Source organism: Otolemur garnettii, unplaced genomic scaffold (assembly GCF_000181295.1).
Source record: "Otolemur garnettii isolate 467f Iridium unplaced genomic scaffold, OtoGar3 scaffold00025, whole genome shotgun sequence".
In the NCBI taxonomy this organism is placed as follows: domain Eukaryota; kingdom Metazoa; phylum Chordata; class Mammalia; order Primates; family Galagidae; genus Otolemur; species Otolemur garnettii.
In genome coordinates this window covers 17,778,314-17,783,380 of record NW_003852420.1, presented here as the reverse complement: position 1 = coordinate 17,783,380, position 5,067 = coordinate 17,778,314, and the positions used below count along the sequence as shown (strand labels likewise).

Sequence of the window (5,067 nt, the reverse complement as noted above, 5' to 3'; positions counted from 1 at the left end):
AAAAAAAAAAAAAAAAAAAAAAAGAGGTTAGCTCTAGCCCTAGAGTTTGAGGTTGCTGTGCACTACAATGCCACAGCACTCTACCAAGGATAACAGAGTAAGACTGTCTCCAAAAAAAAAAAAACCAGAAACAAAATACAATTGAATACTGAAGCAGAGCAGTGCCTGTGGCTCAAAGGAGTAGGGCACTGGCCCCATATACTGGAGGTGGTGGGTTCAAACCTGGCCCCAGCCAAAAAAAAAAAAAAAAAAAAAAAAAGTACTAGCAGACTACCTTCACAGATATTAAGGAAATGCCAGAATATACCTACATTAATTCCTTTTTCCCCTATTCTATACTTTTCAATTTATAATGAGTCAAACACTACAAAATACATTTTTTTTGAAAAAAGGATAAACTTCCAGACCCTGTGGCTCACGCCTGTAATCCCAGCACTATGGGAGGCTAAGAAGGGAGAATTGCTTGAGCTCAGGAGTTCGAGGCTCGCCTGAGTGAGAATAAGATCCTGACTCATGAAAAAAATGGAGAAACCCAGCCAGGCACTGCAGCAAGCGCCTGTAATACAAGCAGCATCCAGAGGCTGAAGCAGCGGAAGGCCCACAGCCCAAGTGTGAGGTTGCAGTGAGCTATGACGCCATTGTGTCATATGCTCACTGCAGGGCATAGGGTAGGACTCTTGTCTCAACAACAACAACAAAGCAAAAGAAATAAAAAATAAGGAAGGAAATTAAAAAAAAAAGGATAAACACTGATCAAGAACCTTGAAGCATAAGCTATGGGTAGGAGACATAATTTAATTTCATCGAAATTTTTGAAAGGTAGCTTATACTAAAATTGAAATGATTTTTGTCTTTATTTATATGTTTATAAATAAAGCCCAACCTCCAAATTGGGCTCAAGCAATCCTCTTGCCTCAGTTTTTCTATTTTGAGTAGAGACGAGCTCTCCCTTTTGCTCAGGCTGATCCCAAACTCGTGAGCTCAAGCAATTCACCTGCCTCAGCCTCCCAGAGTGCTAGGATTTCAGGCGTGAGCTATGGCACCCAGCCGTTTAATTTCTTTTTATCTTAATTGTTTTTCTTACCAGTCAATCTCTCAATAAATAAAATTATTTTTAACATGAAGTTCATAATATGGGCAACTACACACATAAAAAATATAAAATAAATACAGATTTTATAACATACAATATAAATACATATATGATATATACTTCCATAGTCATATGCACAGAAAAAGATTTAAAAATTCTAAATACTTGAAAAACTATACAACTTCATTAAAAGAAACACAGAAGTTAAAAAAATGAAATCTAGGCTAGGCACAGTGGCTCACACTTATAATCTTAGCATTTTGGGAGACTGAGGCAGGAGGATCACTTGAGGCCAGGATTTGAAGACCAGCCTAAACAACATAGCATGACCCCAATCTCTACCAAAAAAATATAAAATCTTGTTGTCAATGTTAATACAAATTAGTGAAAATTTAAAAGATGAATAATATCCACAAATGTCAAGAATGTAATCTACTCTACCATTCTCTTAGTAGACACATAAAAACATAAAGTGGGGCTCGGTGCCTATAGCTCAACCGGCTACGGCGCCAGCCATGTACACCTAAGGTGGTGGGTTCGAATCCCCAGCCCGGACCCGCCAAAACAACAATGACGGCTGCAACCAAAAAATAGCCGGGCGTTGTGGCGGGCGCCTGTGGTCCCAGCTACTTGGGAGGCAGAGGCAGGAGACTCGCTTGAGCCCAGGAGTTGGAGGTTGCTGTGAGCTGTAATGCCACGGCACTCTACCCAGGGGGACAGCTTGAGGCTCTGTCTCAAAATAAAAACGTAAAGTGGGATGATCTTTTTGGATAGTGATTTGGCAATGCAATTTAAAGTGTGGATTTCCTTGAATCAAATAACTATAGATAGAGAAACTTAACCTATATGTTTATTCACTGAGTGTTCAAAAATGTATGTTCAGCTCAACAAATGCTAAAAGAACTAAACAGTGATTACAGCTGCTGCCCATTGCAGAGGAAAAAAATTTGGACTTTGAATTCAGCCAAGTTAACTGCCCTTTAAAAATAAAGAAATCAGTATTTTTTAGAGGTAGAAAACATAAGCCAAACTCCACAACACATAAGTCACAATGTCCATCCAGGTTACAATCCAAAACATTAGACATATGAAGAAAAGGGAAAATGTGGCCCACAGTTAAGAAAAAAGTCAAGGGCAGCGCCTGTGGCTCAGTGAGTAGGGCGCCAGCCCCATATACCAAAGGTGGCAAGTTCAAACCCAGCCCCGGCCAAACTGCAACCAAAAAATAGCCAGGCATTGTGGCAGGCGCCTGTAGTACCAGCTCCTCAGGAGGCTGAGGCAAGAGAATCACTTAAGTCCAGGAGTTGGAGGTTGCTGTGAGTTGTGATGCTACAGCAATCTACCAAGGGCAATAAAGTGAGACTCTGTCTCTACAAAAAAAAAAAAAGAAAGAAAAGAAAAGAAAAAAGTCAGAATAATCTAGATGTTGCAACTGGTAGGCAAGGACTTTAGAGCAGCTACCGTGTTTCCCCAAAAATAAGACACTGTCTTATATTTATTTTTTCTCAAGAAGACACACTAGGGCTTATTTTCAGGGGCTATCTTATTTTTATTAGGCATAATACAACAATCTACATTTATTCAAATACAGTTAAGTCATCTTCTTCTGGAACCTGACAGGGGGAGCTGACCTTGTTGGTGGGGCTGGCGCTAGTGATGTGTGAACTCCTTTCCCCTAGCCATTTGCACGTGCACAATAGGATGCCTGTGACCGTAGTTAGCACCCGTGCACCGGCGCAAGTGCAGCTGGGAGAAAGGAGCTGTGGCAGATAAAAGGTATACCAGTCTTTCTTAACGCTCCGTGCCAAAATGCATGGCGTGGCTATGCAGATATGCTGTATCGCCATGCCCGTCACTAGGTCTTATTGGTGTAGGGCTTATATTTAACAAATGCATAGAAATCCTGCTAGGGCTTATTTTTTGGGTAGGTCTTATTTTCAGGGAAACACAGTATTAAAACTATGTTTGTAATGAATAAATAGACTGGAAATCTCACCAGAGAAACAGAATCTAGAAAAAAAGGACCAAATAGCAGTTCTAGAACTAACAACTATCAGGAAAAAAATTCACTGTATGGGTTTAAAACTTGATTGGACTTGAGAGAAGAGAATGTAAAATTAGAGCAAAAAAATTATTCAACCTGAAAAATTTGGGACAAGATTAAAAAAACAAAAAGAGACACAGTGAAAGTCAAAAGATCTAAAAGAAGTATTATGTGAATCCTCAAGTAGAAGACAGAGAGAATGGGGCAACGGCTGTAATTTGATGAAAGGCATCAGTTTTCACATTCGAGCTTAGTGAATCTCAAGCAGGTTAAATACAAAATAAACAAACCTAAACACATTGCTATCAAACTGCTAAAAACCAAAAAGAAAAAGAAAAAATTAGAATGCAGCCAGAAATAAAACACATTACAATCAGGAGAACAATGATATGGATGATCACTCACTTCCCTTCAGAAACAACAGAGGCCAGAATACCGTAAACATTATTGAAGCACTTAAAGAAACACACAAGCCTATATTCCGTGAAACTATCCTTCAAGAATGACAGTTATCTACAAGAAAACCTAAGAGAAGGCTCGGCGCCTATAGCTCAAGTGGGTAAGGTGCCAGCCACATACACCTAAGGTGGTGGGTTCGAATCCCCAGCCTGGACCCGCCAAACAACAATGACAGCTGCAACCAAAAAATAGTCGGGCGTTGTAGCGGGCACCTGTGGTCCCAGCTACTTGGGAGGCAGAGGCAGGAGACTCGCTTGAGCCCAGGAGTAGGAGGTTGCTGTGAGCTGTAATGCCATGGCACTCTACCCAGGGTAACAGCTTGAGGCTCTGTCTCAAAAAAAGAAAAGAAAAGAAAACCTAAGAGAAATTTTTTACACTGAAAAGAAATTTTCAGGAAGAAATGAAGAATACTGGAAATTATAAACATAATATATACATGTAAGTAAGATTTTCTCTTTTGTCTTACTGTCTTTAAAACACAATTGCTTCGGGCAAAAAATATAATACTATGTCATAAATTTAACAGCACATGTAGCTGTAAATCATGTGACAATGACAGCATGGAGACAGTTAATGGGACAAAAGTAGTTCAATATTAACTTTAAATAAATGTGAAAAGTTAAGGATATAAACCATCCAGGGTGCTCATCCCTGTAATTCCAGCAGTCCAGGAGACCAAAGAGGGTGGACTGCTTGAGCTCTGGAGTTCCAGACCAGCCTGAGCAAGAGCAGGAGCCTCATCCCTACTGAAAAATAGAAAAACCAGCCAGTGGTGTGGCAGGCACCTGTAATACTTCAGAGGCTGAGGCAAGAGGATCACTTGAGCCCAAGAGTCTGAGGTTCCTCTGAGATATGATGACACCATGGCACTCTACCCAGAGCAACAAAGTGAGACTGTCTCAATAAACAAAACAAAGTGCCTATCAACCCTGGAATGCATTAATAAACTGTGATATATATGCACCATGGAATACTATTCAGCCATAAAAAAGATGAAGAATTTACATGTTTGGATTAACTTGGACAGAAAGACACTCTTCTTTTGTAAAGTATCTCAAGAATGGAAAAGCAAGTATCCAATGTACTCAATTCTCATATGAAGCTAGTAGGTAAACCAATGCACTCTGCCCACACAAGAGAAAAACAGAGTTTAATTCAAGTTGGGGGGAGAAGGGAAGGGGTACTGCGTGCTTCCTCCTAATGGGCACAATGTAATGAAATATGGCATACCTACCTTGTGGGTGCCAGGACACAACCACAATAGGGACCTTACCTAACAAACCTAATCATTTTAATCATTTGTACCCTCACATTAATCTGAAGTTAAAAAACAAGTTAAGGATATATATCACAATCCCTAGAGTAATCTCCAAAAATAAATGGTAAGAAATATAGCTAAAAGTTAATAGATGAATTAAAATGGAATTTTTTTTTTTTTTTTTTTGAGATAGAGCCTCAAGCTGTCCCCCTG

The 5,067-nt window shown here is 39.7% G+C and overlaps 1 protein-coding gene across 3 annotated transcripts in view; it reads right to left on the bottom strand.

Annotated features, from left to right (window-relative positions):
- The window catches only part of PHF20 (PHD finger protein 20), a 151,373-nt gene that overhangs the window by 55,242 nt on the left and 91,064 nt on the right, over positions 1-5,067 (bottom strand). The gene's annotated exons all lie outside the window — the stretch shown is intronic.